This window comes from Ursus americanus, chromosome 17, assembly GCF_024610735.1.
Source record: "Ursus americanus isolate L20-20 chromosome 17, mUrsAme1.1.p, whole genome shotgun sequence".
In the NCBI taxonomy this organism is placed as follows: domain Eukaryota; kingdom Metazoa; phylum Chordata; class Mammalia; order Carnivora; family Ursidae; genus Ursus; species Ursus americanus.
In genome coordinates this window covers 37,754,010-37,778,830 of record NC_142143.1, presented here as the reverse complement: position 1 = coordinate 37,778,830, position 24,821 = coordinate 37,754,010, and the positions used below count along the sequence as shown (strand labels likewise).

Here is a 24,821-nt window from a genome sequence, read left to right as displayed (position 1 = left end):
ACTCTCTACAAAGGATGATGTGGGCCTCCAGCTGCTGACAGCTGGCAAAATAGGGTTAAGGGACTGATTGCATAACCTCATTAAAAAGTATACAGGTCTTCTGGGTCTTATTTGAAAGAAAAGAGAAAGATCTGTGTGCCGTGTCTATACATAATTCCCTGGACACACACACACGCCCACTATCTGCCTCTAAAAAGCTAACAAAATGCCAGACACGCACACGTCTACTTCTTTAAAAGGACAGTGAAAAATCATCTTATTCTTTGTATTTTTCCACAATCATTTTGTGTTTTCTACATAGGTTATGTAGCTATTAAAGAGAAATAAAATAGCACTTTTCCCTTGATTATGTCTTCGTATCACAGACTGCTCATTGTTTCTCCTATAGATATCAGAGCATGACGGGTGGAACATCAAATATAATTCACAAAAGCTGATATTAAATCCATTTTTTAAATGACTCACATTTTTATGGTACTCTTCACATCGTTTTCTCCCTAGTTCTAATAGTTCAGCCCAGGATTCTTCTGTGATTTAAAAAGGGAAGTTCAATATCCTTAGTGCATTTAAACTACATAATCATCAATTCTATTTGATTATGCTATGCCTGCCTAGCGTTTTTCTGTGCAATTGTCTCAACAGGCCAACATCAGGAAGGCAAACAACTCTGGCTTCTTTGAATTCCTAATACAACTCCTTTTCCAGCATTTATTTTGGGGGGGAGGGGTCCTGACAATCCCTTGGGCTTAAAAATCACCCAAGGGATTGTCAACCGCCTTCTTTATTCAGGATCCCTAGGATTGTGAAAAGTGTGACCACTTTGAGGCCACCAGGGAGATCACAGAGAGGCCCAAGCCCTCAGAGAAATTCAACCAAGCCCAAAGCCTGAGAGTTCTCTCAAACTAAGATTTTCTGTGACCAATGGAACTAAGTGAGGTTTTAGAACAGGTTTGTTGATTGCTGTACTGAAATCGAATCTTATTAGTGCTCTAAAATTATTATGTGGCTGTAAAAAAAGGAATAAAAGGTATTTGGGTTGAGCTCTGCTTTCCTTTTGGAAAGAAAGATATATAACTTAACCAAATATGTTAGTTGAAATTAGGTTCGTGGATACTGAAATCAATTTCGCCCCACTGTGGATAGTATTCAAAAACCACCCAAGGATAATATTGAGTTTTTAAATTTTGTTATTTTTATAAGTAGTTCTTCGAGTGAACTAGTATCAATATAAAATCCAACATCTGTTTGAAAAGAATCACTTGATCATAATGTTTCTAATTATTGAGCCAAAAAACGCGCTGTTTCATTGAATTTTTATATTTTGTTGAAATGTTTTACTATATAAATTCCTTGCAGTTGGAGTGCAAAGTGGGACCATAACATTTATTATTATTATAACAAATATTTATTAGTTGACAGATTAGCAGTTAGCTTGTTCGTTGAGTATCAAAATATGACCCACTCATGCTTCACAATGGCTACCTGTCCAGAGTTCATACTCCTCACCTTCACCTGATAACTATCAAGCAGTATGGTATTCCGAGATCACACTTACCTGGGTTCCTGAAAAGTTGGCAAATATTTTTGCCTGAGTTAAGAAAATGTTTTAAAGAAGAAAGAAAAGGTAAAGCCATCAAGCAGTTTTCCTCTTTGAAAAATTCTTTGAATATGGGCAGAGTTTGAGACTGGACAGTAAGCTGATAGGCTTGACTCTAGAATCTAAGAGTACATAGACTGCCCAAAAAGAATCACATTTTTCTTCTCACCCCTTTACTTGCCCTCTTCTTTTTCTTTCTTCGTCCATGTCTTCTCTCCCTAAGACTTTTGTAGCTCAACTCATTCAAAAATATTATGTGGATAGTTACTATAGATTGCTACATTTCTAGAACTTTGTAGGTACTAAACACAGTGAAATGGGTAGACACTGCTCCTGCTTTCATGGTATATAGTGTGGTCTCCTTTTCCTCCCTCATGCCAATCTTTGCCTTGCTTATTGTCAGTAACCCTGGTTTCTGGAAAAGGTCCTGTCTGGAAAATCAAACACTCCTGAGGTACAATTCCAACGACTCCATTTACCAGCTCAGAGAACTTGGATATGTCACTTAAGCTTTCTAAAATTCAAGATCTAGAAAGTAGTTTGCCATTATCTACCCCTTGTGTTACAGATTAAGCAGGATAGAGTATAAAGTGCCTAGTATAGATTCTGGTACGTGGTAAGTGTCCAATAAGCAAGAGATCTCCCATTCTTTCTTCTTGGCCAATCTTTTGTGTTCTTTCATTTTGTTTTTACCTCCCTATTCATTCTGGCCTTTTCCCTCTATCCAAATCTACTTCTCTCTTCTTTTTCTCACCACCGTTGTATTTACTGAATGTCTCTGCAAATTTTTAATGAGAAATGATTCTACAACTACATTCTTAAACTCTTGAGCCTTTTCTCTTTGGTATCTACTTGGTAACAGTAATTTTTGGTTTGAAGTTGAGTGACTGTTTTCTTTTATCATGATATAGGAAGCCTCATAAAACAGATGTCTAGCTTATGAAGTATCTCTGGATGACTAGAACCAGGTATAAACTTTCTCATAATAAATGAAGATTCCAATCACATTTTTGTACCTGAATAATTACTCATTCTCAGTGCTATATGCTCTATTTTTTCATGCTACTGTCCATTAACTGCAGAAAATTATAGTTGTCTGAATAAACTGTAGTCTCAGATTGACTTTGGTTCTTACAATTTTAAAGATACTGTTTTTTCCATTTTACATGAACAATTCTGTTCATGATTTTCATTTTCCTTTTATCTAACAGTGTTAAGTGTTTTTAATATAACAAGTGAAAGATATCTACAAAAATGGGGGTAAAAGGAATTCAAGAAACAGCTTTGGAATCTAGAAACTGAACCACTAATCACAGTAGTCTGGTTCGATTTAGCACTGGAATTTAAACAGGTTAAATCCAACCCACTGAGATCCAACCCTGTGATTTTGGCATTGTTGCCAGAAAGTTAAAAATTATAAAAGTCATAAGATGATGAAGCAATTACGTAAGTTAAAAATCTGTTATTTTAGTGATCAGCTAAATGTGCAAGCAATTTAGGGGGGGAAATAAGGCAAGTAGCCTTATCTGGAATTTACCAAGCACATGCTGAAAATGTAAAGATGTGTGAAAGAGATAAGCTATGCCAGGAAGAGCCCCAACAAGCACACGGCTCCCACTGTTAGGTTCTAGCCCCTCGGGAAAGCATCTCTGGTCAGGTTTCCATTCTGACCTGATAAGTTGCTCTGACACAATCAGCCTTTTATCCCTAATTCTTTAATGTGGTTTTTTTTTTTAGCATTTTGTCCCTAATTTATGTGTTTTTAACCTCCACTGCTACTTATCTCTAAAGACAGCATAAGAAATAAAAACTACCAGAAAACAACTGAGCCTTTTTTTTTTATTTTCGAACAAGTAGTTGGATTTTTTTTCCTCCATTAGAGAATAAGTCCATCACCTCTGCTTTGTGTAGAATTCGTTAAAGAGTGATTTTTAAATGAGATTCTGTAATCCAGTGCAAATGGAAAAAAAATTGATTGCTGAATTAAAGCTAGTTGGGACATAATTTAATTAGTACCCAAGCAGAAGGGAAGAGAAACTACTTTAGTGCCTTAATAGAAAATCAATTTTGCAACAAAATTTCACATTTTTAAGCCTAATTAGAAAAACATTTACTTCACAGAAAAGCATTTGGACAATACATATTCAGTCAAATGGCAAAAGTTATTCAGCCTCCAATGGTCAATGACTTGATATTTCTTTGGAAAGGGTTAAAGTCATTATTCCTTATGACATCTTTTATGTCCAAAGATCATAAAAGAACTGATGTGATTTCTAAGTATACTTAGCAGTCAGATGGTAACTCATACCCTCTGAGAATCTCTGCACAACAAATCAATGCCCTGAATGGAAATCCTCACAAAAGGTTAACTGGTGGAATTTTAAACATGGAAGCCAATAAGACACTTCCTTGTCATTCACAATCTATCACATTAGAAAAATCCAACAAAGACACTTACTTTGATCCATAACATTACAGGAAGTTATATTTATTTGTACTTTTTTACTTGTTCACTGTCTGTCTTTACTCCCTCCCTCACCCAAGACTATAAGCTCCATCCCAGCAGTGGCCATACCTATTGTTCCCCAGTATGAAACCAAGTTTGAATACAGAGGCAAGCACACAGTAGGTATGCAAAAATATTTTTGATTGAAGGAATGGGCGAAGGTGTTTATTATACTGTGAGATGTTTCAAAATTCCCTTTTTAAAGTCCATATCAATAATAGTAATTCTGTTCTTGTTTCATAAATGAAGTCCAGAGTATTCTGCAAGCCCATCAACAAAATATCCTAGCATTAAACAATGAAAATGGTTTAATAGCTTTGTGGGTATTTTGGTCTCTTTTTTTTTTTCTTTTTTCCCCAAGATTTTATTTATTTGAGAGAGAGATAGAGAGAGTGGGCACGCACATGAACAGGGGGAGGGGCAAAGACAGAGAATCTCAAGCAGACTCCGTCAGATGTGGGGCTCTATTTCACCACCTGAGCCAAAACCAAGAGTCAGATGCTTAACCGACTGAGCCACCCAAGCACCCGGCCTGTTTCTTTTAAAAGAGAGGCAGTGTAGATGCTTAGCAAAATCACTGTTGTTACTGCTTTTGTTGATAGTCATTAAAATGATAGTTGTTAAGCCTTATTCGGTATGTCGTTCCCTCTGCAACATTCTTGTCACCCTGTTTCCGTTGCAGAGAGCTTGTGGTTTAGCTTAGTTTAGCTTTATCTAAAGTTAAGACTTAGTTAAAGCTATGATGTAAGTCTCTGCTTGCAACATGGAAATTTACCCAGAAGGAAGTGGAAAAGAATCAGCTCCAAGGAGACTTCAAAGAATATGAACAAATATCTAAATTTGTCATAGAGTATTTATTGCTAGTCAGATTTATAACATAGTAGATATGATATACTGGTAATGAGTTGTCTTATATTAATACCATGATATATTTTAGTGCCTTTAGTATATATATGTTCATTTTATGGGACTTGGAACATAATAATTCCATTTCAACTATTACTGAAATAGAGTTGTCTTTGATTTTTTGGTATGTTTTTGGCCATAGCTATGGTTTACTTGATCTTCAGTCTTTGGTCAGAATTTCAATCACCAATTATAACTGTATTGTTATGCATAATAAGTATTGTCTGCTCCATGATGTGGTTTTTAAGAACATCATAGGAAAAAGTAAATAACTTGAAATATCCCTCTAGAGTGTAGTATAATTTGATTGCCTTTCTAGTTAAAAAGACTTTTCATGCACAAATGGACGAAACCAAATCCTCACTTCACTGAGTTTCTAAATGAAAATTTAATATCATTTTATTTTTCATTGTGAATTCTCTAGAAAAGTAATCTAAATTTAGACTTTAAAGAATTAAATTGGGGGAGAGAGACTCTGGGTATTCAAAATACCCTTTGATGACCTTCCATTGTCATACTTTAGCCTCCTGCATTACCCTCCCCTTCATAGCTCTCACCAGCCAGAGGCCTGTGTTCCCAGCCCTGCTCTCGTTTCCAAAATTCACCTTCATTAAAACTAACTTTCACTTCTCCACCTAAGCTATAAACACAAATAATAGAAGCTACCTTTCACTGAGAGTCTACTGTGTGCCAACAAAAATAATTCTCATAACACTCTTCAAAATTGGCATTATTATATCTATTTTACAAAATCAAGGGATAAGACCTAAAGCCCAGGAAAGTCTGAGTAATTGTCCAAGTTCATATAACCTATGGCAGAGCTAAAATTCAAATACAGGTCTAAAGCCCACACTCTTTCTCTTTAACCATACCATCTTCATTAGACAATCTCTTCCAGTCTTTTCAGCCCCCAAAATATAGCTCTAAATTCAATGTAATGCAAAAACAAAACAAAACAAAAAAACTGATGCGATCTATTTTTTTCTCAGCTTTGTCTTATTTTTTCAGAATCTTAACATTTGGCCAGTTTGCTTTAACAATTTGCAACTGGTTAAAGTTTACATATATATTTTCCCACTCAAATATTACAATACATCACAAACGTATGTAACATAGCAAAAAAACAGCTCTGGCATTTTGTTTCTTCTTAATATTTCATAAATACTCAGCATGAATTCCTGCCCAAGACACAAAGCCTTCAAATGCAAAGGTACTCATTAACACAAACATGTTATTATTTACTCATGACTGGTGAGTTTAATGAGGGCAGAGGGATTTCTCTTTCCATTTAAAAAAATAGAATATAAATTTCCATCCATTCACTTAAAATATATTAAATATCTGTGAAATTAGTATATAAAAGTATATTGTAAGGTATAGGAAGTGTATAAAACAGAAAATTAAGACTCACATATGGGCAGTGGCAATAATAGTAACAAAACTTTATAATGCAAAATAACAAAAGCTTCAGGAAGAGCCGAGTAAGAAGTAAAAATTCAAATGTACCATATGTTTTAAGCAAGAAGAACGGCCGTGGAGAGGGAGACTCCAGGGAGGACTTGAAAAAAGTGAACCAGTCTTTACAATGGAGAATCTGAATAGGCAGAAAGAAAAGGAGAAGGCCCTCCAGAAGTGCATAAAGATCAGCAAGTTTACAGCTGAGACTGCCAATAAGGGGCCTAGCGAAGAGTGGAGTGAAAGCTTGAACAGACACCCTGTGACTGGATAAATGAGACTGAATGAAGTAGTGCAGTGGCAGTTTGTTCCCTAAATATCAGACAGATGAATCTAGACTCAGGTCATTAAGTGAACCTTGTTCCTCCCAAGGACAAGAGTTGGACGAGGAGGGCCAGACCCCCATCCGTGTCAAACACTCCACTAACTGCTTCTCTCACATTATTTCATGTAATTTTTGGGACAGTCCTCTGGGGGTAACTCTTTTTATCCCTATTCCACATATTAGAAAATATAATTTGCCCAGTGCCACCCAGAAAGCAAACAACAGAGCACGGATTTAGACCCAGGTCTGCCTGAATCACAAGTCCATTTTCTCTCTACTCTGACTAAAGCTCAGTGAGTACAAGGATGCTGTCTCATTCACTTTATCTCCAGAGCCTGTCACTGTGCCTGGAACATCCACACTGCTTAAATATTTCCAAGTGAATTGAGCAAATTAGAATGAAATGAGAATTTTATCAAACATACATCCTGAGTTATACCCCTTCAGGGAAGACATCTTTGAAAGATGCCCGGTTATCCCAAGATACTGCTTATATGGTACCCCCAAATCTTCTGAATTCCATTTCCTCTCTCCAGAAGTCTTTCTCAGTGTACAGTACATTCTTTTCTCCTTAATAGTGGCTTCTATTTGTCTTCCCGAGTTACATTTTATTGAAATGGCCACAAACTACTTAGGGTCAAATAGGAGTTGACGATCAAATGGAGAAAAATGGTTTTAGTTACTGTGGTAAAATGAGAGGACGGATGTCCTCGTAAGAGTTGTCTTCTGACTCTGACCAAAATGTTTTGAGCAGTAGCGTCATCGTGTGCCCTCTCAAATGGGTCACTATGGGAAAAATTATTAGGAGATACAAGTTCTAACACACGTACTACTAAGGAATCTAACTGTTGTAATAGAAACTGACGTAGGGGTTAGTTTTTCTTTTAACTCAAAGAACATAAGGGTTTTCCGTTGAATTTTGAATAAAGCAGAGCAGAGGGGTTTAGAAGCACGGACTTTTGAATACAGATTGGTAGAGCAGCAAGTGAAGAGTGGGAGTTGAAATGGGAACAAACAGAAAACAAAAGAATGAGGAAAATGCCATAGGTAAGAGCAGCCTTGCCTACATCAGGTTTATTATTGAAATAGTGAAGAGGTTTTTGAGTGGGAAGCAACGTGATCAATGCAGGAGAAGGTCTTAGTCTGTTGTGTCCTCCATCTTCCCCACATTTGGATCTTTTACAATGTAATCCCTTCTGGGGAGTTCATCATATGTTTTGGAACATTTTTTTTTATTATCTTGTTTGTGAATTCTTCAAATTAAATGTTTTTACCTTCTGTCTTACTCCTACCTCACTCTGAGCAGGCCAAATGTTTGTATTGTGAAATCTGTAATCCATTACAATCTGTTACTCTGCAAGTAGATGAAATGTCAGCAACTGAGTTGTACTATGTGTACTACAGAAAAAAAGAATGAGAACTCGCCGAAAAACACCAGCTTAAATAATTAAAAGATCAAAGAGAAGGAGCACCCACACCCACACTTACTTGTTTTAAACAAGGCTAAAAGTTTATGAATTTTATGTACAAGAATCTTTAAGTTATTTTGAGTTACTTTTATTCATTTATTCTTTTATTCAACATGTATGTATTACGTCCCTTTTTGAGCCAGAGACCATGCTAGTTTTCAGGAATACAACGGTGAAGAAGACAGACCCATTAAGCTTAGTCAGTTATACTTTTATGGTGACACAGCACTGCAAGGCCCTGGAACTCACCTTATGTGGACCCAACCATGACTCCACTTACTATTGGTGTTTCCTTGGGCTTGTTACTTAACCCTTCTATAAAATGGGTTATTACCCACCAGCATGAGCTAAGATCCACTCTAAATGAGATAATTCACATGAAGCACTTAGGACGATTCTTGGCACCTAATAAGCTCTGAGAGTAAATGTTATTCTTATTGTTGGGAACTCAGATCAGTGCCTTTCTTTCCTTGCCAGTGAAAAAACCATCGCTCTGACCACTAGACTTCTAGCTTTTATTTTGTGAAGAGACTTGGACAAACTAAGGGCTCAGAGAGCATTATCATGCATGGTTTTGATCAAAAGGAGGTGTCTGAGCTTAGACCCCATGTCTGAGAGACTGTGGGGCATGAAAAGAGGTCCTAAATGACGACGCAGGGTAAGGCAATTCAATTCCTAAGTATATACCCAAGAAAAATGGAGGCATATGTCCACACCAAAAAAAAAAAAAAAGTATGAGAATGCTCATAGTGGTATTTTTTGTAACTGCCAAAAAGCAAAAAGAACTCAAATTTCCATCAGCTCGTAAATAATTCAACATGCTATGTCCACACCACAGATTACTCAGCCACACAGAGTAAAAGGAACGCAGTACTGATACAGGCTACAACACGGATGAACCAGAATAGGCAAATCCAGAGACAGAAAGCAGATTGGTGGCTGCCTAAGGCTGGGAGTTGAGGTGGCTGGGGGGAGGAATGAAGAATGACCGCTAATGGATATGGGTTTCTTTGTGGGATAACGAAAATATTCTAAAACTAGGGAGTGGTGATTGTTACACAATTCTGCAGATACCAAATTCCACTGAATTAGACACTTTAAGAGGGTGAATTTTATGTTAGGTGAATTTTATCTCAGAAAAGCACTTTTTTTCAAAAGTGTTTCAAGCCCTGAAATCCTAAATATGGAAGCCTGCTCTTTGATGTTGCTCCAGAGCCCCATCTGAAGCAGCACTCAGGTATGCTGGGAGTTCTTTCCTGATACGGTTTGAAAGTTTAGAGATGTTTCCTCAAAACATTCCAGTTTCCCTTGGAACCTTAGCATTTGTCTCCAAGATCATGCTCCCCACCACATGGCTCTTACTACAAGGTCAACACTAAGACCCCATGGGTTGGGAAGAACGCAGGCGTAGGCCCAGGCCATGTGGCGGAGCCAGTAAGATCTCGGGATTCAGACACTAATTTCTAATTCCAAAGCCATTTTCTACTAGTCTGTACCCCTCGGGGTAGGAAGTGTTAGCCTTAATTCTCCTGACATATCAACACTTGTTTGAAATATGAAAACTAACCCTTTTCCAGTCTGTCTTTACACCATAGCTTCTCAGATTCCCCAGGTCATTTAGTTGCTCTTTTCTGGACCTTTTCTAGCAACATTATGCCTTGAGGTAGAAACTGATCCATAATAAAATGCACTCCTATGAAATGTACATTTCAATGTGTCTTCACAGTTTTATCCACCGGTATAGCCGTCACTCCAGGCAAGCTGCAGAATATTTCTCACCCCCTCTCTGTAATCAATCCCCGGCCCCAGAAGTAATCTGTTCTGCTTTTTCTCACCATGGATGAGTTTGCCTGTTTTGAACTACATATGAATGGAATAATGCTGTTTGGGGTTATCATCTTTTGCTCCAGATGCTTCTGAGAGCCTCCATACCGTTGCACGCGGCAGTTCTCTCCTTGTAACTTAGTGTTCTATTGTATGAAGAGGCCACCATCTATCCATTTTTGTGTTGATGGACTTTGGGGTTGTTTCCAATTTTGAATTATGATGGACAAAGCTGTCATAAATACACTTGTCCAGCTTTCTGTGGACACAGCACTGCTAGTTTTCATTTCACCCAGCACTGCTAGTTCATACGAAGGTGTATGTACTGTGCTTTTTTTAATCTAGAGTGGCCAGAACCGCAGGTACCAGTCTATATAGGAATGCACTGTGATATTTACTATCTGGGATTCAATAGTATTTTCTTCTCCTTCTAAGGAGCCTCCTTGATGATGCTCAGCTCACTTTCATCTTTGCCCCTGGCAGTGTATTATCTACGCTATACCACACAGTTGGCTCCTCACCACACCCAGTCCTCATCTCCAAGTATAACTGCTTAGCCATGAAATGCTCATACATGGATAGATGCCTTGTTTACCTGTTTTGTTGACCATGCGAGTATGAACTCTTTAGAAGTAAGGAGAGTATTTCATATTTTTACACATCATAAGAGTTAGCTCTCAGGACAAAGTGTGGCATGGGTCAAATGAGGACATAACTCAGTGTCCAAATCCCATAAACTTTCTGAGCCTTATTTCTTTATATGTAAAATGTAAAAGAGATTATGTACTTTTGCATTTGAAAACTGTTTTTTCCAAAGGTGTATAGTAAATATAGAGGTGTGCAACCATTAAAACAACCTGATTTTAGAATATTTCTATCACCCCCCAAAAAAACCTTCATGTCCATTTGCAATCACTCCCATTCCTGCCCCTCACCCAGAGGCCACTGTTAATCTCTTTCCTGTCTCTACGGATTTGCCTTTTCTAGACACTGCATATCAGCGTAATCCTATGATACGCGGCCTTAAAAGTCTAATGTTGGGGCGCCTGGGTGTCTCAGTCGGTTAAGCACCTGACTTTTGATTTTGGCTCAGGTCATGATCTCAGGGTTATGAGATAGAGCGCCACATGAGGCTCCAGGCTGGGCATGCAGTCTGCTTAACATTCTCTCTCCCCTGCCTCCAAACTTCCCTCCCCCCCATCCTCCACCCCAGCCTTGTGCTCTTTCTCTCAAAAAAAGAAGTCTAATGCCAAATAAATTCCTAAAATAAATAGATATATTGAATAATGAATCATTTTGTTTTGGGGGCAAAAGTCCATTGTTTGCAGTACTGTTTAACAGTTTTGGGGGTATTTTCCTCTTCCTGTGGGGCCAGTGACAGTCTCAGTATCTCTGGGCCACTCATACCCACCCTTTCCAGATTTCAAGTGCCTGTGGGCAGAGTGGAATGGCACCTAAGCTTTTGGAAAAGCTGATGGAAGAATTCTCTGTTGGTCTACTTCAAAGAGAGCAATCCTGGCACTTGCTGTCTCCTGCCAGCTCTATCTCCTCTCTTCCCTGTTCTTTATCTCTTCACAAGAGGAACTGAGGGCACAAATAAACCATTTAGCTTACTTTTTTTTCCCACTTTTAAAGTCCCTCAAGTCGCTAATAATGTGCAATTACTTTCTCCCTGAGATGGCCAGGGATGTACGTCAGAGTGTTCACTGGGGGGTCCTTCTGCTGGGCTCCAGGAGCGGGCAAACTTCTGGCTTGGGAAACAGGAGAGCCTGGGCCACCAGGAGAACCCAGAGCCCAGCAAACCCAGCTGTGAGCAAACCATCTACATATACCTTTAAAATGCTCAGAGGGCATTGGTCTTAGAAGTGATGCCTTTCATCCTAGAATGAGCCCTTGCTTTCGACATCCTTTCTGAAAGTAACTTCTAAATCAGTATTTCTTTTCATATGGAACACAGTTTATATTCAAGGACAATTTTCTGCACTTCAGGGAACACCTGAGTGTAGGGATGAGCATTTTGGAGTGAAGCACAAGGCCCCACAGACGATGCTATTAAAAAGGAAAAAAAAATTTTTTTTTAATACTTATAGCCAAGTCTTCTCATTCTCTAAGTTTCAAACACTTTGGAATGTGGCAAGAGGTTCTGTTTACCAAAAGTTAATCAACTGTTCTTCAGTTTAAGATGTTATTTCTACATAAATAAATCAATATTCTGACAAGGTACTCCCCTGAAGTATTGCTTTCTCCTAGTGTTTAAGGAGAGAAGGGGAAAAAAATGTCTTTCTGGAACCAGCATGTCAGGAATAGTCTGTTCTTAATTGTAACTCAGTGTCAAAAAATAAAAATAAAGTGAGATTAGAATTTAAAATAGGTCAAGAGTCTGGAGTTTTATGTTTTGATTTTAGAACACATTTTTCAACAGTTTAAGTCATAAAGAGGGAATGCAGACAGCCTTTGAAATACTTGCCTAATATAAAATCAACATCAATGTTTAACTTAGATTCTGAGGAGAGATATATGCTCTGTTTGAGGTCAGTGACTTTCCAAGTACTATCATACTGATATTTTGTTTATATTGAGGCCATGTTTGAAAATTACATGAAGGCTCTGGAAACTTCATGTCACAGTAGGCTTGCCTGATGGGGGGGGGTCATTCATGTTTCTATTTGGTACACTGTATTTGCAAAGCTCTGTTACCCGGAAAAATCAGGTAGAGCAAAACTCACCATATTTAAATTCAGATCTCAAGTGGTTTATATGAGCCAGGTACTGTGACTCATTTAGTCCTCACAGCAACACTATGGGTAGGTATTATTATCCCAAATTTATAGACAAAGAAGCAGAAACTCTGAGAAGTTAGAAATCACACCAGGTCCTGCAGCTAATGGAATAGCTGAAACTCAGACTTGTGTCTGACTCCAAAAACTCATCCCTTATGCTAGGCAGCCCCTGAGGAAGAGGTTAGAGGGCCTGCACGAGGGATATTTAATCTGTGACACACGAACACACTTCATAGGCCCTACACTTTGGTTCCCTGACTCTGTTCTCCCAGCTCTCGGGCCACTACCGTGCTGTGTGAGGGAGGCTACAACAGCCTGCCTCCGTCCGACACCCCTCCTTAGTCCCATGTCTTCGAGCAGCTCCCAAACGTTCTGCGTCAGTCTTTCTGTGGCAGAGAGAGATCTGGGAAAGATCCCACAGGAGATTCCCCATGTTTCTGCTCCCACATCTCTCCATCCCATCCTCGGATGTGTTCCGTTCCGTCATGCTGCAAGTTCCTGGAAATAGGGAATCATGGCTTCCATGTGTTTCACTGCCTTTCCTTACAGCAGATATGAAGATGAATTCTTCATCTTCAGGGAGCAGGAGGGCCTACCTTGCAATCATGCATCAAACACTAAAGAGTAAGGGAGCAGGAGGGCCTACCTTGCAATCATGCATCAAACACTAAAGATTAAGGAAACATTTTAATGTTCTCCAAACAATGTTTAATTAGATACGCTTGAATGTAAGAACTTTTTTTTTTTTTCAAAACAAGATACTTTGTACGCTTAGAGTTCTCTAAGCCCCTGTGATTCATAAAGCAATAGAAGAAGCTCCTTATTAACACCCTATGGAGAAAATCAGATATTGAGCTCTGCAGAATTACATGATTTTTGGTCATTGCTAAAATCATTTTTAAAGAGCAATCGGCCAAAAATAGATCATTCCCTTAAAAAATACAATTTGAAATATGGCACTCACTATCCTCCTAGATTTCCATTTCAAAACTAACTCTTATGAGAAAAAGAAAAAGGACAGAAAAAGCATGAGCTACATTTTTACAAAACCAGATGATTACTAAATGCATGCCATCCCATACCCAACTTATTCTTTCTTCAAATCCAAATCCTTCCTATTTTGAAGAACACACTGTAGCATTCCCGCCGGGAGATTGTCATGCCATCTTTATAGGAGTTACTTTAGCCAGTTTCACATAAAACTCAGCCAAATTTTTAAATACTTTTTAAGTCAGGTCTGAATTTTAGTGGGATAACTAGCCTGTATGAAATGAGCAGTTGCTGGTGTCATTTTCAATCACGACTTTCAAAGCCCTGGATCCGTTGCTGCCAGGGCAGGAAACCAGATCTAGCACCACCTATATCAGGTGATTTCTGGAGACCTTGATTCTCACCACCACCACACCCCCAAACCCAGCCTCTTCCACCTGCTAGTTTGTGCTCCCTCTTCAGAAATTCCCGAATTTGGGGATTCCAATTGCTCATCACTTTCCTTGGGGGGGGGGGGATAACTTACAAATTCAATTTATATGTGAAATACGTAAGTACAGCAGCTCAGTGAAATCTCACAAACTGTGTGTTAGCCACGTTTGCAAATGAAGAAACTGAGGCTCACAGAGGCTAAGACACTTGTTCGAAAATCACATAACGAGGAAGTAGGGACCAGACATTAAAATCAATGGTTTGACTTGCTCCAAAGTTCACATTAATTATTATTTCTTCCACTTTTAAGTTCTTTTAGAGCAAGGACTTCACATCAAATTGCTAGCACTGGGGGTTGGGAATGATTAGAGGAATGTGTAGGGGACACCGCTCACAAACTCACAGACATACAACACAGGACTCTGGTGGCCTTCTCGGTTGTAAAAAAATGGGTTGAGGGACACCTGGGTGGCTCAGTCAGCTAAGCATCCAACTCTTGATTTTGGCTCAGGTCACAGTCTCTAGGTCGTGAGATCAAGTCCCACGTGGAGCTCCGCGCTCGGCATGGAGCCTGCTGGAGAGTCTCTCTCTCTCCCTAGGCCCCTCCCCCTGCTTGCTCTTGCTCCCACTCATGCACGCTTTAAAGTAAATATAAAAAAAATGGATGAGGTTTTTCCTGAAGAAGCAATCAGTATCAGAACGGTGCCTCTTTAAATTACATGCAAGCTGGAGTCCCTGTTCTTCCATTCTCGGTGTGGAAAATGAAAGGGAATGGTTTATCTCAGTCACTGCTACTCCAAATACAACAGGACTGACTTGAAGATAGGAAAGAGGTGCGATGTAGCTACATTTTTAACAAGACTGATTGAGGCCACAGCTGCTGTTTGGGGGCATTTGGCTGGAATCTGAGAGAACTACACCAGGACGTGTTGTACAAGTCACCAGGGGATGATTGCATGGCAAAACCCAGTACACAGTCTCAAGGATCAAACCTCCTTTCAGATCCTCGCGTTCTACACCTGGTGAATTCAGGGCCTTGGGCTAGAACTTAAGTACCTGGGATCAAAAAGCAGCTCGGCATTGTAATTTCTACAGGAAGACACTGCTTGGGACATGGAGTGATCTCCTCTGAGTGGAGCAGAGTCGCTTGCCCAGCCATTAGTTAGACTGCCAGGGCACCAAGTGGGAAGCAGAGGCTGGGAGCAGATGGGGGAAGAGCGCGAAGCGCTGTCCGTCTCCAGCCCAGGTGCCGCCTGGCCATGTCGCACCGCCCCATCCAGCCCTGCCAACGATCTCTAAGAAAAGGCTTCATGCTGCCGCCTTTCTGGGGTAAAATTGTGTGTACCTGACTTCAGAACTGAGAGTGAAAATGGTTCATATCCTCAATGTTAAGCCAAGATTGGCAAACCTAAACCAAGATTGCATAAATGTTAACCTCCTCTCTAAGATTTTAAGACCTAAGTTATTCAAACACATTCTGAGACTGCGACGGTTAAGGACTAATCTATCCCCAAACAGAAACTGCTACTGACATCTTCTATGCCTTATCCATCCCATTAAAAAGATCTGAGATTACTTTTTTTTTTTAGTGGTTGGAAATTTTTTTTGAGGGTGTTAATTTTTTTTATTATGTTAATCATCATACAGTCGTTCTGTGGTTTTTGAGATTACTTTCTTACTTAAAAGGATGCATCCATTTGGTTGATCTTTCATGTCCCATATATTTCAACTTGTATTAATTCACATTTGCCCCCCCAAAATGTAGATCATTTAGCAAGTGAGGAGCTTAAGATGTACATGATCTCTGTTCTGAGTGTCACAGGGACTATTATTAATATTGCCTCACATTTGTATGACACCCCCTTACATGCTGGAGGTCACTGGGACTCAGCCCTGTGCTTCTGACCCAAATTCTGCCCTCCCTTACGTCTCAGGGCTGTGGCATCTGTGGTAGTCACCGATCTGATTTGGGCTCTCACAAAAGAACTAGAATCTCTTTCTCGGAGTGAGGGAACTGAGTCATTCATGTCCATTTCAAATATCCATTTGAGACCGCTTACCATGACCTTCTGAAGCCACTGAAGTTCAAATACAAAGAAAGGCGTTCAAATGGCGCGTGGAAACCGAAAAGGACCCTCCCAACAGTGTTCAATGTTAAAACAGATATCTGAAAGAGCCTCGCTCTCTGGAGGGTTTTTAAAAACAAGAATTGGGACATGGGTTTGTAGTCCTGCTCCAAGGTAAGGGAATAGACAAGGTGATCTCTCATGGCACCTAGCAGTCTGGTGATCCATCGAAGAGGGTGTTTAAAAAGCAAAGTCATGAGAGAAACAGAGCTACGGCATCAATCTAAATCAAGGCTTACATGGACTTTGTCTTTTTTTTTTTTTAACTTCTACTCTCTCCCTGCATTTACATAAGCCCTATCCCAGTAGGACATACCCTCTGTGATTACTTTGACAAACAACGGTTTTAGTACTTAGGTTTTTAGTCTCTTCCAAAGTAATCAATTTTTGACAATGAGAAATAGCCGAAACTGATTCCCGAAGCTCTGGTGCACAGTGATAGATTTGGGGAGTTGATTAGCAAAGTGGGTTTCCATACCTCAGCCCCTGGCTAGCTTTCTCGGGCAAGTGCCCGCGGGCAGCACAGTCTCAATGGAAAGTTAGACAAATGCAATAAAAACAGGAGTCATGTCATGTTGACTTCCCTACCAGGTATCCTGTAAAGAAAGGTACCAGGTAAAAATATATTTTTTTCTTTTTATGTTTAATGAGGGTTACTGGCAAAAAAAAAAAAAAAAAATTCTGTCCAGAGATGGGAAATTTCACATTGTAAAGAGTTCTTGCAAACAGAAGCCCTAACAAGCTGAGCCTCCGGCCATCATATCTAAACTAGGCAGATACTCACATTTGTGGATGCCAACCTACTCTAGCTTATTTCAACATAGCAAAATGCGCTCAGCATTCAACAGTAAGAAAATGCTTACGTATACTACCACTCAGTGGAATAGTAGGCAGCCATTAGACAAAATGACATGAAAAAAATGCTTTTCTATGTTAGGCAGAAAAAGCAAAATATAAAATTTATATATATGCCTTAGTTGGGGGGTCTCTTTAATATTTGCATATGGACAGAGATAATTTGGGGATCTCTGAAAGTGAGAGTATTCTCTTAGGATGCCAAAGATATTTTTGTTCCCATTTTTAACGTACATATATAAATATAAATGCGTACATGCAACACGCTTGACATAACAAACAGGTTTTTAAAGTGCTCTACAATGAGCTGTGAGCAAATGGAGATCAACTCACCTAATCCCTCCTACCTTCCCTTCTCTGCTCCGAATACCTTGATACCACCTTCAATACAGACACAAGAATGGCTTTCCATTTTAGCTTATGCCCAGCTGCTGAGTTTCTTTCTCTTGTCCCAAATTAGTTTTCCTCTAGAAATGTTCCCATAAATTATTCCAAAAAAGCATTACTATTTGCCCTTATGAAATCAGGGAACAGAAAGGTCAAAACAGATCAACACTTAAAAATATGACCTGAGGACCCCCTGCAGTCCTGCAGAGCTCAAACCCCACAGAAGCATCGCTTATGCCCAGTATCACACAAAGTAAGCAAGCTGGAAAGGGCTAAGAACAGCTGTGTGGCTGAAATAATACCTTGACCCTCGAAGAGAAGTTTTTGTGGTGAATCTTGCCACACCCCCACAAAGGAATGGGGCAAGATAACAAGATGAAGGCTTACACCTTGGGTCACAGCAGCCGCCAATGTATTGTTAAAAGGCTTTCGAGGCCTTTGAGATACCATCACACAATTGTATTGACCTAAAAGACTTCCCTGAAGCATGGATTTTAAAACACTTGCATTTTAAACGGCAGCCAAGTTCTATGATAAGTAGCCGTCAAATGCGTCTTCCCTTCTGCTGGCCACCACAGGAAGCTCTTTGGTGGTTGGCAGCTTTGCTCCCCCGCAGTGAAACCTAGTAACCTTTGGATGTTCTGCGTCTGAATCCGCTTAAGTATCAGGGGGAGTGAGGGGCCTGGGGGAAGCCAAACTATACACTCATTTCTCCAAGACTTTAGCCTATTTCTGGTAGCTAAGGAGACTGGGCTTCCTGGCTGTCCTACCAGAGGCTCGGGGAGGGAGACTTCCCAGGATTTACTGTGTCACTTTCTAAATCAGTTTCAAAGTGTAACATAGAACACCCTCTTGGTGGGGAAAAGCTGTATTGTGGCTGAAAAGAAAAACAGCCTGTCATCTCATTTTTGGTGGATGTGGTAAAACAGACCATCAGATACTGAACAGAAAAAATAGTTATGCACCTAATTTCATACCAAAAAAAAAAAAAATAGAACTTAGTTTTGAGCTTGCAATGCCAAGTTCAGGTCTCTTTGTAAATGCCAGCTTTGAATAATTGAAAAACAACTATAAAATCATTTCCATGAAGCCTACAGTTTGTGAAAAGCAGAGAAAATATGGCCCATTTCATGTAAGGCTTATGGTTTCGTCTTTTCCTTGTGATTAAGTGCGGCTGCAGAAGACTCAGAGCAGCAGGGGTCTTCGCACGCAGGTAGACCTGGGTTCAGAGGTCTGCCATTCATGAACTGTGCCCACACCAGTCAGCCAGCCTCTCATGCTTTTAATGTCCTCATGCATCAGATGGAGAATACGAAACCTCATCACAATGTCAATTATACCTCAATTTAAAAAAAACCCTCCTCACAGGCCATTGTAATAAGATGCAGTAACGTGAGAACACCCAGAAGTAGTAAGCATGAAATGAATACTAGCTCCCTTTCCTCCTTTTCCTTCATTTACAGTCTTGGGTAATTATAATTTACACAGTAACTGTCGGTGTTACATTGCCTACCACCTCTTTAAAATACAAAGATGCTATTTATTGATAAAGGAAAAAAATACATAAAGCTTAAATCATGTGCCATAAAACATTTCCTGATAGTGTAGCCCAACAAAATGGGACAGAGCTCTTCTTGCCATTCAGAATTAATTTTTGCATAATTTTTGAAAAGTTCAACTACTTGGACTTTTTACAAGGTCGATCAAATCACGTTTCCTCCGCATGCTCTCCGTTGGGCTAGTCAGTCTGAGGGGCCTGTGACAAGCTATAGTTAATAAGTTTTCCATGGTGTCAAAAGTAATAATATTAACGCACCGTAGTGAGTTAAATTAATTTTGTTTTGTGCACTGGCCCGCATAAACATGAATGACATTTCGAAATATGATCAGGCAGGAACTGAGGACGAGCCAAGTGGCAAGGCAGAATGTGACACGCTCACTAGAGCAGGGCAGCCAGCTGCATGCTTTCGGGGACGTAGGAAGAGAGGCGCACATTATTATAGCAAATGTGGAGGGGGTTGCTTTCGTTCATTTTGTCCCTTAAAAGAAAAAAAAAATTCCTGAAGAGAGATTTTGTCTTTAGAGAAACTAGAGAGATGTTTGACATCCTGGCTCTCTATTTGGAAATGAAAGAGCATCTCTTGACTAATCTCTGATTTCAAGTGTCTTCAACCCACAGATTTTTTTTCTTTGCCTGTAAGAGGCAGCTGATTAGTAATAGCTTTTAAATGGATGACCATCAAGTGGCTTTTTAAAGTCCTAATGGTTGTGTTTATTTCAGAGACTTCTTCAGATGCCGCCCCACCACATACCCTGCCAACGGCACTGATAAATAGGCCGCTTGTCCACACTTAAGCGATCCCGCTGAACCTAGAGAGAAAATATATTATGACACCTCAGGGATCAGATGACTCAAGTGGCGGGTATAATATCTTGTCTTTTTCCATCTGAGCTACAGTATTTCAACTGTTGCAACCACAAATGAAATTATGAGGAAAATGAATATTTCCCTATTAAAATGGCTATTACAGGTAGGAGCTTTATAATCATTTGCACACTACATAGAACTATTACATGTTACATAGAATGTTCTGTGGACACGACTATGGAATAGGTTGAGGCTGTGTCCCTCCTCAAACCCCAAGCTTGACAATTTAGGCTATATTCCTATTGTAATAAGCCTCTACAGTTCTTTCATGTATCTGCTGGCACTTTTTTTCGTCTGTTCAGAAATACTATTGATATGCCTCCCAATTTTTTAACTTTTATATACAAATTCCTTTATTTTTTTTATTTTTTAGAAAATGAGCACAGGGTGAGGGGCAGAGGGAGAAAGAGAATCTTAAGCAGGCTCCACGCCCAAGGCAGAGCCTCATGCAGGGCTTGATCTCACGACCCTAAGATCAGGACCTGAGCCAAAATCAAGATCAGACACTTAACTGACTGAGCCACCCAGGTGCCTCTGAAAGTTTCCCTACTTCAATAAAATTAAGAGCAGTCTATTCTGGGCCGTACATATTGTTTGATATCTGCAGCCATCCCACCCAATAGGGAATTACCGCCACCATCATTTTACAAAGGAAAAGTGAAGGGACTCCCCCAAAGTCATGTGACTATTAAGTTACGGAGTCTGTACGTTAGCTCAGGTCAGTCCGACTCCAGAACCTATGCTCCCGGTGACACATTCCACAAAGACCCTTGCCTCGTTTCTTCCCGGCCATCAATCCATTATATGTACTAATTGCCTAAATAAGTAACTACGTGTTTTATACCTCTGCCTTTATCTCAATGAAATCACATCAGCAAAGGAAATGGCTCCTTTGTGAAAGACTTTTTTTTTTTTTCCATTAACCTGATGATGTAATTCAGCAAACACACATCTATAGATCATTCCATGCTGAACCCCGGTGTTATAAGGAAGAACTAGACCTTGTTTCTCCCCTCAAGGTGTTCATAGGTGATGAGGAAGGGACGTTGCTGTCTGGAAGTGGAAAGTTCAAAGGGACACTGTGAAAGTGAATTTGAAGTGGGTTATAGGAATTCAACAAGTTGAGAATAAGGACTTTCAAGCAGAGGAGGCTGGGTGAGCAATTGGAATATTTCAAGAACAAATGCCTCGATCTGGCTAGGATCTAGTACACGTGAGAGGAAAATAATGGGGTATGGGGGGGGTCATCCAGAAAAATATGGGTAATATTTTAGGGCCTTGAATGTGAGAGTTAGCATTTTGTTCTCACAGCTGGGAGTCAGAAATTAAAGCTGCCGGTGGCTGGATCAGTGGTGTGGCTTAGAAAGCCAATTCTTTGGCAATGCAAGGATTAACGGGGGTCTCTGGCCCCCACTTAGGAGGTTGTTGCAAAGTGTATAAAACTATATGGCAGTGAAGAAAACTCAAATTCTAAAACGTTTGTAAGAAATGTATTTACAGGGGTACCTGGGTGGCTTGGTCGGTTAAGTGGCCGACTTTTGATGTCAGCTCAGGTCATGATCTCAGCGTCATGGGATCAAGCCCTGCATCCGGCACCATGCTCAGCGTGGAGTCTGCTTGTCCTTCTCCCTCTGCTCCTACCCGTGCTCATTCTCTCTCTCAAATAAATAAAATCTTTTTAAAAATCTACTTATAAAACTTTATTATCAATTAGACAGGTGGGGGCAGGGAACCATTGAAAATGATTCTAATTCTAGCTTGGCTGACTGAGAAGTGAAGAAACAGGGCAATAAATGAAATTACAAAAAGAGATGCGTTAATTTTAAGGAAAAACTTTAAGTTCTATTTCAGACATATAGATTAAAACAGTTCATTTCAATTTAAGATATTTACACCTTTTCCCCCCACCAATAACTTGCTTGATTTAAATGCTTTATATATAGTATTTAATGTCCCCAAAACAGTACCATACCCTTACCGATGCTTAATTTACCAGTCTAGTACTTTTCTGAATTGCTCATAGTCGAAAGCCCTATACTTTCTCTGGAAAAGAAAAATCTCCATAGGAAAAAGTGTCCTGAAGAACAGGAAATGGCCTTCATTCTTGCAGTCTAGGCTGGTATATTTACAGACTTCCTCATGAGCTTCCTGATTTCCATTTCAACTCGTCCCAGCTAAGCAGCCAGGTGTAATAAACCACCACAACCACCTGCTCCTTACTGTGCTGATGATCCAAGCTCAGGACCACTGGAGAATCAAGTGGGAGGCAGAACCCAACCCGTTTTACCCAAGGATAGGATTCAGTGAACTTAACTTTGATAGACCCCTATGTGAAAAGATCCTGTGCCTCCCTGCAGAACCTAGGGGTGGGTCCAAGTGTGCTGAGATACACATCTTCACATAGACCTCTTTCCAGGCCCCCTTCTTGACTGTCCATGTGCTCTTCTGTGTATCCAAGGACAATATAGTAAGAGAGCTGACTAGAGTGGTGTGTCTATATAAATATTCACATGGCATTATCCTTCCATCCATTAATACAACAAAAATAGGAGTCTCTGTTATGTGCCAGGCATTACACCAGGCACTAGCCAAAGTAGACAGCCCACAAAGATGGATCAAATATCATTTTTAAAAATCCTTAATTGTTCATGGATAGAAATGCTACTGAGAAGAATAAAATAACTAGCAGGCATTGTGCATTTACCATGTTCTAGGCATCATTGCAAGCACTTCACCTACCTCATCTCATTGAATCCTCTCAACTAGCTGATCAGTACCATCATTAGCCCCACTTTACACAGTCGGAAACAGAAGCTCAAGGAGAGGAAACCATCTGCCGAAGGTCACTAGCTCATCAGTGACAAAGCAGGTTTTCACAGCTAGGTCTAGCTCACTAAAGACCTCAGCTCCAACCTCTACTACGTGCAGCCCAACAGGTGCGCGGATCACACAATCCACTGACCTTTGGCCACAGGAGAACAGGGAAGATAGCACTTACCTCTTGTTTAGAGAAGGGGGCTTGCTTTTATATTTTTCTAATTCACTGCTTAAGAGAATCTCTTTCTTGCATTTATCCCCTCTTTTGCAGAAAGCCCATCCTTTAATTTTTTTTCTTCTTTGACCTCACTAAATCCCTATGAGGAGAGGGGAATACATTTTATTATCCCTTCTGAATCAAGGCAGTGTAATACATCTCCTTTTAGTCAGTGTGCTTAGCTCAGGCAACCCCAGTAATGTAAAGGGAAATTGGGGAGCTTGTGTTTGGACATGCGTCTGCTCCTCTGAGGAACACTTCCATCTCAACAGTCTGCAGACAGCAGTGCTAGACCCTGAGACGGTCATTCAGGAATTGTAGTCTGCTGATTCCTGCACATTCTGGAAGACATGAAAGCAATTACAAATTGCTTAACAGACGACGCATGATATTAGAGATGAAGAATCTGGCTGTGAACACTTACACCAGGGAAATCCTGCCGTGTGATTTTTTTTTTTCCAGTTCAACACCTTATGCTAAAGTATCTTACTGGTGTAGGTTTAATACTATTGAATAGTGATCCACTATAAAAGGAAAACTAAAATTTCAGAAGTTTCATCACACAGAAGACCAAACATGGACTTTGTTGCTTAACAGACCTGTGTTCTGGGTTCTAAAAACTATGTTCCCTTAAGAAAGTTACTTCACATGGCTGAACCTCAATTTGCTCTCTCACCAGAGAGAATGATAACCTGTAATTCGTGGCATGGGAAGATCTGAACTCCATAAATGAGGGCTTGTGATTAAAAACAACATTTATTCAGCACTTACTGTCAGGTTCTGCTGTAGGCACTGCACATGTAGTGAGTCTTTAATCCTCATGACAGTCCTTTGATTTAGGGGTGTTTTTTAAATTACCATTCCCATCTTACTGGTGAGGATACAAAGTCCCACAAACGTTAAGAATATTCCCAGATCATACAGCTAGTAAGTGAGAAGCCAAGATTTGAACTCAGCAGTCTAACTGCAGTCTTAACTACAGCAGTAACTGCCTCCAGAATTTTTGTGAACCTAACAGCTTTTAGGAATACAGACTTAGGCTCCAGTCCATTTTCCTTTCTTGATATACCTTGATTTTAAGAATAGGACTTGCTCAAAGACGCCAGGAAAAACTGCCCCAACTTATTTTTGTAAACTGTTCAATTTTAAATTTTACCTTCACACACAACTAAGTTGTTTTTTTTATTTCTTTTTTGTTAAGTTTCTATTTTAATTCTAATTCGTTAACATACAAGGTTACATCAGTTTCAGGTACACAATATAGGGATTCAACACTTCCATACATCACCCAGTGCTCTTCATGACAAGTGCGCTCCTTAATTCCCATCACCTATTTCACCCATCCCCCCTTTACACACACTCACCTCCCCTCTAGTGACCATCAGTTTATTCTCTATAGTCTATTTCTTGGTTTGTCTCCCTCTTTTTCCCCCCTTTGCTCATTTGTTTTGTTTCTTAAATTCCACATGAGTGAAATCGTATGGTATTTGTCTTTCTCTCACTGACTTATTTTGCTTAGCATAATACTCTCTAGCTCCAATCCATGTTGTTGCAAATAGCAAGATTTTATTTTTATGGCTGAATAGTATTCCATTGTATATATATCACACATCTTTATCCATTGATCAATTGATGGACAGTTAAGAGGAGTATTCTTAATTTACAATAGAAACACCTTCCTTCAGAAAGTTTTCCCACCTAACTCTG

General features: G+C 39.7%; 1 protein-coding gene and 1 long non-coding RNA gene across 2 annotated transcripts in view; one reads left to right on the top strand and one right to left on the bottom strand.

Annotated features, from left to right (window-relative positions):
* Positions 1–24,821, top strand: part of SYT1 (synaptotagmin 1) — an 820,357-nt gene that overhangs the window by 677,468 nt on the left and 118,068 nt on the right. The gene's annotated exons all lie outside the window — the stretch shown is intronic.
* LOC148108663 (uncharacterized) overlaps positions 1–24,821 on the bottom strand; it is a 403,649-nt gene that overhangs the window by 307,785 nt on the left and 71,043 nt on the right. The window lies entirely within an intron of this gene.